The 14952-nt window shown below is 37.2% G+C and overlaps 1 pseudogene; it reads right to left on the bottom strand.

Annotated features, from left to right (window-relative positions):
• LOC140604494 (COP9 signalosome complex subunit 3-like) overlaps positions 1 to 10459 on the bottom strand; it is a 60244-nt pseudogene extending 49785 nt beyond the window's left edge.
• Between the last annotated feature and the right edge of the window lie 4493 nt (positions 10460 to 14952).

The following is a 14952-nucleotide window of genomic DNA, read 5'->3' on the forward strand; positions in this document are numbered from 1 at the left end:
ATAAATGGTGCTGGGAAAATTGGACATCCACATGCAGAAGAATGAAACTAGACCACTCTCTTGCACCATACACAAAGATAAACTCAAAATGGATGAAAGATCTCAATGTGAGACAAGATTCCATCAAAATCCTAGAGGAGAACACAGGCAACACCCTTTTTGAACTCAGCCACAGTAACTTCTTGCAGGATACATCCACGAAGGCAAAAGAAACAAAAGCAAAAATGAACTATTTGGGACTTCATCAAGATAAGAAGCTTTTGCACAGCAAAGGATACAGTCAACAAAACTAAAAGACAACCTACAGAATGGGAGAAGATATTTGCAAATGATGTATCAGATAAAGGGCTAGTTTCCAAGATCTATAAAGAACTTATTAAACTCAACACCAAAGAAACAAACAATCCAATCATGAAATGGGCAAAAGACATGAAGAGAAATCTCACAGAGGAAGACATAGACGCGGCCAACATACACATGAGAAAATGCTCTGCATCACTTGCCATCAGGGAAATACAAATCAAAACCACAATGAGATCCCACCTCACACCAGTGAGAATGGGGAAAATTAACAAGGCAGGAAACCACAAATGCAGAGAAAAAGGGAACCCTCTTACACTGTTGGTGGGAATGTGACCTGGTGCAGCCACTCTGGAAAACTGTGTGGAGGTTCCTCAAAGAGTTAAAAATAGATCTGCCCTCTGACCCAGCAATTGCACTGTTGGGGATTTACCCCAAAGATTCAGATGCAATGAAACGCCGGGACACCTGCACCCCAATGTTTATAGCAGCAATGTCCACAATAGCCACACTGTGGAAGGAGCCTCGGTGTCCATCAAAAGATGAGTGGATAAAGAAGATGTGGTTTATGTGTACAATGGAATATTCCTCAGCCATTAGAAACGACAAATACCCACCATTTGCTTCAACGTGGATGGAACTGGAGGGTATTATGCTGAGTGAAGTGAGTCAATCGGAGAAGGACAAACAGTGTATGTTCTCATTCATTTGGGGAATATAAATAATAGTGAAAGGGAATATAAGGGAAGGGATGAGAAATGTGTGGGAAATATCAGAAAGGGAGACAGAACATAAAGACTCCTAACTCTGGGAAACGAACTAGGGGTGGTGGAAGCGGAGGAGGGCGGGGGGTGGGGGTGACTGGGTGACGGGCCCTGAGGGGGGCACTTGACGGGATGAGCACTGGGTGTTATTCTGTATGTTGGTAAATTGAACACCATTAAAAAATAAATTTATTATTAAAAAAAAAAGATTTTCATGTTTCCTAAAGTTTGACCATCACATTTGTATGCCTTTCCAATTTTCAGTTTTCAAAGATCAGATTTCTGCAGAGAATACTGATGTTTTAAAGCATTTCTAAAGATATAGACCATTTAAAGAGAGTTTCTTACAAGGCCTAAGAGCCACTTCATTATCATTAAAATAAAAAAAGCAACATAAACATTAGATTTTGAAATGTGTATTTTGCTAAAATAGAGATAGTGCTTCCATATGTTGTATTTGTGCTGTTGATTTGTCGTAGACAAATGTTTTCTTAAGAAGTAATAGTGGTTCATGTATAATTGTTTTTCTACAACTAAAGCCAAAAACTATTTTGTTCTATTTTAGCAATTGACATAATGTTAAAGCCAAAGTCCTTTCTCGAAATAATCTGCTCAGTTACATCACAAACACCTATCTGTAATTTATAATTCTGTGTGGCTATCATTTAACCTGTAAAAAGCACAATTAATATTTTCTGGCCTACACAGAAGTTAGCTATTTTTTCTATCCAATTTTGACCAAAATTAGGTATATCAAGTGAGGTCCTAAAGCATAGTGAGAAAGCAGAGGAAACTTTCCGAGTATAACATTTACAAATACTTCTGTTTGATTGAATTTTACAATGGCCAGAGAGAGAAAAATGCAGAGCTCTGTTAAGAATGAAGCTTAAAGATATGTTATGAATCTCTTAGACTGGTTGTTTCATAATCTTAATTATTGAAGTGGAGCATATGAAAGTCCTAAGCCAAAAAAAAAAAAAAAAAAAGAAAAGAAAAGAAAGAAAGAAAGAAAGTCCTAAGCCCTTAATTAGAGTAAGTAATAAGGTACTTTGGGTGTCAGGAATAAAAGTCTCCTGATTGTGATGAAAAAAAAATTAATAAAGGTCTATGATTTAGGAATATGCTTGAACAGTTGGGATTTTATGGGGTTTTTTTTGATGTGTGTTTGCTTTGTTTTTGTTTTTATTTTCCTAGTTTTGTTCTGAGATGAAAGGAAGCAGCCAAATAATGCAATAAGCATGAAAAGAGGAAAGGGTAGGTTTTGGTCTTTTTGCTGAAATGGAGTAAACAGAACATGCCAGAGCTAAATGGGAATATCACTTGAGCAAATCAAAATCATCTTTCAGATAAATCTAACAAGGCCATGAAATACCATTAAACTGCTGTGAAATCTCACTTATTTGAAGAAGGCAAAATTCATGAGCACTCAAGAAGTTTTATTATATCCCAAATCTCTGGTATTGTTGTTGCCTGAAGAGTGAGAAAAAGTTAAATAGTGTTCTTTAACTTTTTAAAGATTTTATTTATTCATGAGAGACACACAGAGAGAGAAGCAGAGACACAGGCAGAGGGAGAAGCAGGCTCCTTGTGGGGAGCCCAATGTGGAACTTGACCCCAGGACCCCAGGATCATGACCTGAGCCAAAGGCAGACACTCAACCACTGAGCCACCCAGGCATCCTGTTTTCTTTAATTTTTAAGGAATGTTAGAGTTGGATGAAGTAGTGAAAGAAATCATTTCGTATTCACTGCAAAAGATGTCATTAACTTAAATTTATCCTATGTTCTGTGCACTTGTTTATAGCATATAATTTAAGAATGATAAGCATTTCATATTTACTACCTTAGTAAATAATGATATTTCATAGAAAAAGCTGAATTAAATACAAGATAAAAGTTCTCAGGTCTAGCAATTCTAGCCACAGATACATAGTGGAATCATAGAGTCATAATCCAAGGTTTATGCTTGTTGGATAGATTGTAGCTATAAAATCAGAAGGAAAAAATGAGCTTCCATAAATCAAATTCTGGAAATCCAAATTCGAAGCTGATGAAGACAGTCAAGAGGTAAAGAAAACATAATGTAAGAAATAAAACTCTCTCCATTTCTTTATAACTCTATGTTTTTCAATGGTTTTTCTGAAAATTCTGAATTGGTTTCCTACAGAAATAAAATTTTGGAGGTTGGCTATTATTCAACAAATATTTGTTGTGCCTCTACTTTGCACAAGTAAGCGAGTTTTCCTCTAGCTACTACACCCATGTACTACAATCCCATGGGCAGTGTTTCCTCTTAAAGATTTTATTTATTCATGAGAGGCACACACAGAGAGAGGCAGAGACCTCCACCACTGTGGATCTCCAGTCCTGAGATCTCTTTAAAATATCCTACATCTAGAAGCATAAATGTTTCAAGTAAGTGCATGAGTAATTTTCTTAGTTTCTTCTAATGCCTGAGGCAATTTCTATATAAGAACATACAAAGAAAAAAAAAAAAAAACCATACAAAGCATCTCCTGAGTTCAGTTAGCATTTGAAACTGGTCATGGATTTGACTTCGGTGCCAAGAATGGGGTCACCTTATACTCAAGGTATTGACTCAGGTGATGGTGGTCTCTCCGATAATTGGTGTGCCTCCAGTCATAGAAGCACCAGGACTCTGAATTTGCTGGATGAAACCATGCTGCAACCTCTGAACCACCCCCTTCGGTGAAAGCACTTAGTATTCCATGACAGACAGAATATCCTATACCCTTTACACCACAGAGATATACTTGTGTCCACCTCAGTTCCATTTGCTTTGTTAATTTTTATTTTTTAATTTTTCCCATAGCCTTATCCTGTCTGTAAATTTCATGTATACTAAATTGGAGAACAATCAGAACTAGACCCTCATATCTACCCTTGCTCTTTTAGAATGGTGATGCTAAATATATATATATATATATATATATATATATATATATATATATATATATAGTTTTTGTTTGCCATAACCTCACTTTCATTAGGATGCGTTAGTCCATAGACTTGCATGTGGACTTCTGTGCAGGGGGCCCTTTGAGGTCAATATGACTTTTGACCATGGTTCTTCACAAGATACTGCAGTGGTTTATGTGCAGGGGAAGAAACACGTATGAGGCATGAACCACATCCTTAGAGAATGTTCACTCTACTAGAGCAGATAAGACACGTAACGATGATTACAATGCAAACTGAAAGTCATGGCTGCTGCACAAGTAGCCATGAGAAGGACTGACACAAATATAAACTAGCAAATGTTGTCATACCCTCTGGGTATGGCAGGTAATTTCAGATCAGCTCAAGGAAGAAAGACTTAGTTTAACCTAGATGCAGGGTTCCTGAGCAGGTGGTTTTGAGGCCAAGAACTTCAGCCCTGTTTTCACTCCCTCCCCTTATTTTCTCTTCCCCTCAGAGCACCAGAGTTGTTCTGGACTCCATTTCAGTAAGAGGAGTGGTAACTTTCCCCTCAAGATAAGCTTGAAGTCCTTCTACTCTTTCTCTTTCCATTCCCAAGCAATCATACTGGGGGCTGACTTTTATTTTCTGCCCGTCTGATGTATAAGAGAGCTCAGGTTTTGTCCACCGTGTGAGGGAAGGTCCAATTCTCTTCCCAACTGCATTGTCCTTCCCTGCATTCACCTGGGCAGGGACCCCTTCAGGGCAATCAACTCCGCCACACAGCCCACACCCCTGTGTCTACTCATCATCCTTACTGAACAGGGAACCTGGTGGACATACTCCGAGGTCAGCCAACCACAGCCCCCCAGGCTGGAAGAACTGCTCTCTATCCATGGGAGGGAATAGGTAGTTTCATTTATGTAAATATATGAATAATAAAAATAAGAACTTTGAGTCAGTTCTGAACTTGTATGTGAATTTTGGGTCTCACATCTCAAGAAGAAAATAAAATGAGCGGACAAGTAGGAAGACTGTGTTTGCAAAACAAAGGTACACCAGCAAAGGTTTTGTAGGAAGCGCATATAAAAAATTCTTACAAATAAATTAAAAAATAACAAATTACATACCAATTGGCAAAAGATATGAGTAGGAATTTATCAGTGAATGAAGCACAACTGATGCATAACATATGAAAACATGCTGCACCTCTACAGCAATCACAAGAATGCCGGGTGGAAGTGGAGTAAGCCAGTATTTCACATCGACCTGAGGGGTCTGCCTTACTGAATAGTAGAATGTGTAACCGATTTAACTCTCTGTGCCTTAGTTTTTCCATTCCGAGGATGAGAATTCTCTTCACCCATGTTTGCCACAGTCTGGTCTGCTGTTCTACATTCTTTTAAATTCTAATGCCTTACCTGTTCCATTACATCCTTTCTTCTCACCCTTGTATCAGTTTCTAATGGATTTAGCAGGAAGCAGACATTTCGGTTCAACATGTACAAACCTGTGAAAACATTAAAGGAATGGAAGTGGAAATGGAAATTTCAGGCCACCAGGTGTCTTTATGCATAAACATAAATAATGCTGCCATAAAACTGACCCCAGCTTACCTTTTAAGTAGGAAAACATTCTCCTTTAATCCAACACGGGTAATTATGGATGATTCATTTGCTACTAATTTGCTGGAAACTCAATTCAGAAAATGCTCACAATATATATATTTTAAGGCTTTCGTTAACACATGACACTCGACAGGAATCTGTTCACTCATACACTTCTTCTGAGGAAGTCTTTAGATGTGTCTCCTAATCAGTATAATGAGCTTTCTGGAATTTATGAAATCTAAAGTTCCTTTCAGCTTTCAAGTTTCAGCTCTGTGTTTTCACTGTGAAGGACTGTTTACTTCTATAAAAACAGATTGAAGAGCTATTACGGATCTCCGTCCCTCTTCCCATCCTCTCTGCTTCTGGGTCTAAGTCAAGTTAGTCTTTTCCCTCTCCCCTTCTTCCGCTGCCTCTCTCTCTAGCTGTCATCCCTCATATTCTATTGCTCTCTCGCTCTCTCTCACTCCATGATTACAAATAAAATTAAATAAAATAAACCAAATCAGAAACTTGTACTAACTGTCTAAAACGTCATCCTTCACAAAATTAAAAGCACTGCTCCCAGGCTTTAATATACAATACACAGTTATGAACTTAACAAAGTTAGAATAACCCATATTCTCTTTGGAATCATGGTCTTTTACAATGAGATATATTCGCTAGTAACGAACAGATGATCCATCTTCCTGTTATCAAAAGTTAGCTTCCTCAAGTCTTCCAGGAATTTTTAGGAGGTCTCAAAGCAATTGCTCACAACCTGGTCTGTCAGCAGGAGACCCCAAGCCTCCCAGTCACTTCACTTGCACTTTGGCTCTGGCTCCCCGGGAAGCCATCTGGTCAGCTTTGCCTCTCATCTGCCCTTCTAGAGAAGGTCGCTGACCCTGCAAGACGCTGACTCCAGATGCTGGTGAAATCCCAGCCTTGTGGTGAAAAAGGATCTCTAGATTCCCAGTAAAGGTAGGGACAATGGCTATTTCTCTAACAAATGCTCTACTTCATTATCAGGGCAATGGGGTGGTTTTGCATCTATGCTTATCTCAATTCTTCATGAAAAAGGGCATTGCCATGTTCTGGTCCTCTCTGGGGTAGCCTAAGTCTCACTCATGGTTCAAGGGGCATGTGTGGAACGGATGCCTTTCCATGAGAGAGGGATAGAGCCTCCTGTTGTCCCCCTAAATTGTGCTCTCATGTAGAATGTCAATTCTCTTCTCCCATGCTGTCTTCCCAATAATCCATTTCTCATGCTATTCATCTTCCTTAACTATATTACCAATTTGGAATTTAAAATTCTTTCTTTCTCCCAGTTACCAAAACTGCTTCTCCCTCCTCCAATCATTCTAGTTAAAAAAAAAAAAAAAAAATGGTTTCCACTGTTGATAAAGATATAAGCATATCTTAGAAGAAGATAGGGATCCCACCCAACTATTCCTAGGGGCCATATTAAATAATCAGATTGACCCGCCAGACCCAGAACTTGACCCTGATGCATGAACTTGGTGGGAGATACTGATTACGTCTTTATCACCCTGAATGAGAGCAAAACCTGCATTTGCTTAGCTAGAAGGGAAGTTAAGTGTGGACTAGACCTTGTTTTTATCATTTGTCTGCAGTGCCGTATATTTTTCTGACTGCGTGCAAGCACTCTGTAAAACATTTGAAAATTGCACATGTATAAATCACTCTGAAATCTTATCACACTGAGACAACCACTGTTAAGATGTTGTCATCCCTATTTCATGTCCCTCTTTTGAACATATATGCAAATGCAGACTATATTTACACAAATGGGATCATATCACACTTCCTGTTTGCATCTTGGAAATTTTTAATGTTGACTTTTTTTATCATGCTCCTTGTAAGTCCTCTTATTTTTTTTATCGTTCATATTGTTTGGCTAGAGCTGCTTATTGAATTTCTTTCTCTTTCTCTGACTGCAGAATTGTCTTAAGAATGAGACCACAAACATCCATGTACCCAACATCTCACTAAAACTAAAATATCACCACACATCTTATATCTCCTCCTCTCCTTCTCCCATGTGTTAACCACCATCATGATTTGGTATTTGTCCCTCTCATGAATATCTTCAACCGTGGGTCATATACATCTTTGTCCCTCAACAATATGTAACCTGGGATCCCTGGGTGGCGCAGCGGTTTAGCGCCTGCCTTTGGCCCAGGGCGCGATCCTGGACACCCGGGATCGAATCCCACGTCGGGCTCCCGGTGCATGGAGTCTGCTTCTCCCTCTGCCTATGTCTCTGCCTCTCTCTCTCTCTTTGTATGACTATCATAAATAAATAAAAATTATAAAAAAAAACAAAAAAACAATATGTAACCATTTCATATGTTTTTTCACCTTCATACAAATGATCATACTTTATATATATTTTTCTGGAACTTCTCTTTTTGTCACTCAATTAGATAGGAGTAACTCTAGCTTATTTATGTTTGCCATTTTGTAGCATTCTAGTCTATAAATGTGCCTGTTGTTTATCTATTCCCCTGTTAATGGACATTGGTATTATTTTCAGCCTTTTTTTTTTTTTTTTTTTTTTTTTTGCTATCCTGAGACACGTTGCCCTGAATATTCTTTTCAAGTCAAGAGGCAGTATAGCACAGCAGTTTGAACATGGACTCCGGCTGCATGAATTTGACACATGACAGTCCATTTAATAGCTAAAAAGCCTTGAAAAAGTTATTTAATCTTTTCATGTCTCAGTTTCCCATTTTATTTTATTTTTTATTTTTTTTATAAAGTTTTTATTTATTTATTCATGAGCGACACAGAGAGGCAGAGACAGGCAGAGGCAGAAGCAGACTTCCTGCAAGGAGCCTGATATGGGACTTGATCTCAGATCCTGGGATCACACCCTGAGCCGAAGGCACACGCCCAACTGCTGAGCCACCCAGGTGTCCCAGTTTCCCATTTTAAAATAGAGATAAAATCTACTTCATAAGAATATTGAGATGAACATTAGATTGAAGCATAAGTAATTGTGATTGCTATAGGCCAAAGACAGTCAGCTATCAGCATTTTCATATGGTACAAACTAATAAATGAGTTAATACACATGTTTTATATTGTAACTATACAATAAATACTCAGTAATGTTAACTGTGCTGATAGTAATGATGATGATTATACTGAGGGTATCTCTTTGTGTAGATGTATATAAGAGTTTCTCTGACCTGTATAACTAGAAACGGAATTGGTGCGTCACAGGATTTGTATAAATTCAACTTTTCTTTTCAAAATATTCACCAGAGTTTTCCTATCCAAGATATATTTTAGCTTACCATCTATTTGGGTCTTCTTTAATCTATTTTAATAAAGTTTTAAGATAAATTTGTTATAAATTTCTGTGTGTGTGTACATACTTAGTACTGTTTCAACAAAGCAACTTGTACACTTTACATGTTTAAAAGTAACATCATCTTTCCTTTCCAGGGAAACAAAAAGAAAATTTGAAAATAAACAGAAACGAAATTACAATAAGGAATGTCAATTCCAAATAAGATCCTACAAGTTTTATGGATTCTTCCATTGAGTGGTGGGGTTTAATTCATCATTAAGAATGGAATTAAGTTTTTCCCCTATTCCCTCCCACATCCTTTCTCTCCTTCCTCCTCCCATTGCTCTTCTCTTGCTTCTGCTTTAGCCAATGGGATATTTTTAAGTTATATATTATTCATATTCATTGCTGTTACCTAAAAATTCAATTGATTTTTTTTCTTTTTTGCTTTAATATTTCAGATTCAAAGGTGAACATCCTGAACATCTTCTGATGTTCTGATGTCAAGGGTAGACAGGACTCTGATTATCTCTTCTGATCCTGTGACTTCTTCATGTTTCTGGAAGATTAACATGACCTTCCTCAAATGAGCAGACACCATCTTTGCTTCCCATGGATCAGAAAAGCTCCTTGTTGAGCTCTCGCTAGGACTGTCACCCAGAGCTCTTAGACACTGTTTCTTTGGTTTGCTTTAGCTCAAAGGGAAAAGCTTGTTACAACTGTACCCAGAGGAGCCCTTGGCCTTTTCTGCTCCTTGCTCCCTCCCGAGTTTCTCTGTGGCCCCACTAGCCACACCTGGTGATTGGCCTGACCTGCCATATCTTCCTTCCCTCTGCCTCTACTCTTTCTTTTTCCTCTCTATTCAGAGGATCAAGAGATGCATGCATACTGTGTATCCTTCAGTCCCAAGAACAAGGTTCCAGCTGAGAATAGATAGATACCTACTATTCAAAGTTGTCAATGAAGTCAAAATTGTATTGGTCATACGAGCTGATATGACTTAAATTTATTAGTAATAGGAGAATGTTAATTTAATATAAGAGATTACTAGTAAAAAGTATAATGAATAGTTTCAGGACAAAGCATAGTAAATAATTCAATGACAAATGATTAAATATTAAAATGAATTTAATTAATTTAAGAGAGATAACTACAAAAAGATTTTCCATGGGCTAGCACAGAGTAGACTACTTTCCCCAGATTGATATATATATAGTATTGTACAGAAACAACTATTCAAAATCTCTTGGTTCCCGTATTTCCTTATGCCAGTGACTATCATCTCTTGTCTATCTCCATTTTTCTCCCCTGTCTACTGGACCTTTTCCAACATCATGTAAGTCAAATTTACTATCTGTCATTTTAAAAAATAAAAACAAAACTACTCCCTGCAACTGTTGTTTTATCTCTGCTTTTCAAAGCCAAGTTTTTTCAAAAGCCTCAATTATAGTTTGCATCTCCTCTTCTCTACCTCTCGTTCACCAACAATCCATTTCATTTTGGCTCACCACGTTCATCCACCTGCACCAAAACTGCATCTGCAGATGGCACATGCCATTTTCCACATGGCATCTCTGAGTCCTTCCCCCCTGAGCCTCTCAGAAGCATTTTCTCCGTGCTCCACCATAGCACATTAGGCTTCTTTCCTTCCTCCCCAGGTCTGCTATCTCCTCAATTTCCATTGCCAGCCTCGGCCTCCCTCTCCAGCCTCACAATGTACACTTTCTCTTTCATTCTAGGCACATGTCCTTTCAGTTCCTAGAATATTCGAGACTCTTTTTCGCATGTTGTTCCTTCTCTTTGGAATGCTCTTCCCTAGTCTTTCATACAGATATATCTACTCAGCTTAAACACTACTTGCTCAGGAGGCCCCGTCTGACCCCTCAACTAGTTAGATCCACCTTTATTTATTTATTTTTATTTAGATCCACCTTTAAATAATCTCCTGGCAGCCAGTAATCTTTCCTCATTTAAAAATATATATATGTATAAAATATAAATATATATTGTATATAGTAGGCTATATCATATATAGTATATTGTAGGATATATTATATATTTCATCTTTATATTCACAACTAAATTCTAAGCTCTATAGAATGAGAAACTATGATTTTTATTCACTACCACAGAATTAGCATATAGTCAGCATGCCAAAATATTTGTTAATTGAAAGACAAAAAAAATTCTAGGGGCATCAGTAGGTTAAGCATTCAACTCTTGATTTCAGCTCAGCTTATGCTGTCAGGGTTGTGAGATCCAGCACATGTCAGGCTCCACGCTCAGTGTGGAGCTTGCTTAAGATTCTTTCTCTCCCTCTGCCCCTCATCCCCTACACACACATATGCTCTAAATAAATAAATAAATAAAGTAACATACAAGTCATATAGAAAAAAAGAAAAAACTTGTGTTTTTTGGAAACTAAAATAAATTTTGCCTACTTACAGAAAGAGATCAGTTGGAAGTTTTCCTTGGATTGAGAGCATCCTTTCCTATGAAGGGAAATTGATCTTGATTCTGGATAGTAGCCCATTAATATCGGTGTAAGTTGCTTTGTGGGTCATACTGTTGACTTTTGAAAATATTTCAGTATACTGACCTATCTAAATGGAAAATGTCTTTCTTAAATTGGCTATAGTTTCATGTGAGTGCCACCATTCCTGAAGAAAAGGTAAGATGCTTTCCTGTTTGAATGACTTAACACTTTGAATTAAAATAAAAAAAAAATTTATAAGTTCAGGGCAAAAAGTAAATATAGATCTAGTGGAATATTTAATAAAAGCTTTTTAAATGTGTTTTGCTTGTAGGTAGTTCATGTTCCTTTTTTATTGCATAATGGGAAAACCCCACTCGAATTCCCAGGATTCTATGGTGACTTGAGCTTGAATTCTAGATACTATGGCTTCCCCAGGAAAGAAGCAGCCATCCCAACATATGGGCCATTCAAAACAGGGCTGACAATAAACCACTGAGACTATTCTTTGGAGAGCGATTCATTCATATATAAAATTTTCATTTTACATATTTCTAAGAAATAAAAAAAATCCTGCATGTAGTCATTAGACAAGGATCATAATCTTCATTGGTAATATGTGATACTTAATGACAGATGCATATTAGCTCTGGTAAATGGCTTGTAAGATGTTAATTCTATGGATGATATAATAATGTGAATTTAAAACAAGTAGAAAATGATAGGAAGATGGGTGCAATGGGAATGTAGTATACAATCTTCAAGGAAACATTATAAATATGGATTTAAACCACAGATATACAGACGTTTTTATCATCTTTGCATCCCTATGCCACTAATATAAATGTCAGAGGCTCCATGTCCTAAATTATTATTACTGCTGTTTTTGTCTCTTTTTTGCCTTAAGAATTTGAAAGCTGCTATGTTTTGCTCTGCTTCAAAGCACCTACCTCATGGTGGGTATACTGAATTAATTGAAGTGAAGGGGGTGCCTGTAATAAGTCATGGGTCCTCTGCACTCTGTATTGAGGATTTGATTCACAGTTTATAAGGCTTAGAAAAGTGTTGTTGAGCCAACTTCCTCCACAATTACCTGGCAGCAGAACATATCTAGAATACTTCAGAATCTCAGCTTGTTATCTCTCTTGCCTTTGTCATGTTCCTCCTTTCCTCCCTCTTTTCTTCCTTCTTTCCCTTTCTTTCTTTCACCCTCCCTCCTTCCCTCCATCTTTATCTGCCATCTATCTAATCTGTCAACCATCTCCCTCTATGTTTATCTCTCTCTAATCTTTCCCTAACATATTGTTGCCATCTTTAGTACTCATCTGTACCAGCACTGTCCATGTCCAATAGAACTTTCTTCAAGGCTAGCAGTGTTCCATATCTGCCCTATCCAGTCCAATAACCTCTAGCCACACTGGAGCTGTTGAGCTCTGGCAAGCTATGGAATAGTTCAAATGTGGCTTGTGTCACTAATAAAATGAATTTTAACTATTCGATTTTAATTAACTTAAGCTTATATTTAAATAGCCAAATTGGCTAAGTGGCTAGGATACAAATAGCAACAAAATGCAACCTTGACCCTCTGAACTATCACATTCCAGGGCATTGGTATTGACACTTTGCCCTGGATATCTGGAGGTTTGTGGAGTTGGCAAGTATAATGTTCCTTATCGCATATGAGTTTGGGTATGGTAAATATGGTAGAAAGGATAAGATGGATATGGTAGGTATGGATATAGTAGAAGGTCAGGATATATAAAGTAAATTACACATGCATCAATTGATTAGGAGACTCAAGATGGGACGCCACCCCCCCAAAAAAAAGTGCATAGCCAGTAAATGATTAAACAACAAAATAGAATAAGTAGGTTTTTGATCAAGACATTTGTTTTCCCAGTGTTTTAAGATGTTCCCTAAAATAATTTTGACAGAGCTCAGACTTTGTATTCTAAGCTGGGCTTTTCTATCATCTAGCTTTCTATCATTCACTTTGAATGACTCAAAGTGAATCTTCTCTATGAACCTTGAATTCTCCACCTTTTATAAAACAAAGAGTGGGGTCAAATATACTATAGGACTGTGGAAGTCAGGCCATTGGAGAATTTTTCTATGACATATTTAATACATAACTTACTTGTCTTTTAAATATTAATCTGTAGATATGAAAGAAATACTTAAACCACCTCCATATCTTAGTCCTTGCTGTATTTTTAACACAGATGTCAAATATAATCTTAGACACCCACAGAGAGAGAGAAGGCTAACCAGAAACTATAGTTAATTTTTAATTTTATTCAAATCTTCCCCCCTACCCCCAGAGGAGTTGTCTTCAAGTACAACCATGTGTGTTGTAGAGATTGGATTACTATGCCTTTACTGGTCATGGAAACTTTATAGGTCCTAATAAAAAGATGATCTTTCGAGAATATGCTACGAGGGTTTTCTAGAGTAGAATTTTTGTAAAGAATTTGTTTGGGGTGGACTACATTTATCTTACTCTCTTATAAAATTTTATAAATATTTAAAAGTTAAGTTTACTATGGTTTGGAAACTCTAACCTATGGTTTACTTAGTAAAGCAAACCTGTAGTTCTCCTAGTTTGGGTAGACCACATTTTTTTTTCTTATAATTTTGAGCAATAATGGTATTTCATTTCCCTTTTTCCCAGCTATTAAATTCCTCAAAGAGTTATTATTTATTCTTTACCTACTTTCAGGAAGGATTTTTGGTGGGCAATATGCACATTCAGTAATTGTGATAGTCACCTTTGTAGATGGAAGGCCTAGTAAGACTGTTCTTGCATAGAGATGTTTGATCCATTCTGTCTTATCCACACTAATGGATGGAAGCAATTGAGCAGATAATTAAGTTACCAAATGGACTAAAATGCATTTTACATTTCACTTGGGAATACACTTTAATATTTACATTTGAATGTAAGCATGGTTGATGTTTAGCTATTCTATGTAAATGACAAAAGCAAACTGTGAAAGATTTATTGGGAAGAGCTGAAAGGATGCCTCTTCCATCAGACCTGTCTCCTTCTCTTCAGTATTCCATCCTTTCTCAGGATTCACCCCTGAAAATAGGATGCATCACTTAACATACTGATGAGAAACAGAAGCCTGGAGCAGAATTTCCTTATCTCTTTACTTTTCTGGCTCAGACCTTTCCTGGGACCAATCAGCAATTAAAGTGTTCTGCTTTAGACCGTTTCTCTTCCAGTTACTGCTGGAAGAGAAAGGTTTAATTACTCGGGGCAGATGATAATGCCCAGGAAGATTCTGCATGGACACCACTTTGAAAGCCATTTGAAGAATCCCCCTATGCCACAGTTAGTTTCCACTTGTTAAATATTTCTGTACTGATGTTTTGCAATGCAGAGGCTTATTTTCTTCCTTTCTCAGTCTGTTGTAATAGGGTGACAACTGTTGGAAGAATGTCACAAATTCTACAGAGGGTGATGCTGGTGCACTAAAATAATTCACACACACATACATATATAACTACTTTGTTAATGATAAACTTGGGATTTTTTTTGCCTATAACAATCAAGCTTTAGTAGCAATAATAATTATATATTTAAATA

Source organism: Canis lupus, chromosome 15, assembly GCF_048164855.1.
Source record: "Canis lupus baileyi chromosome 15, mCanLup2.hap1, whole genome shotgun sequence".
Taxonomy (NCBI): Eukaryota; Metazoa; Chordata; class Mammalia; order Carnivora; family Canidae; genus Canis; species Canis lupus.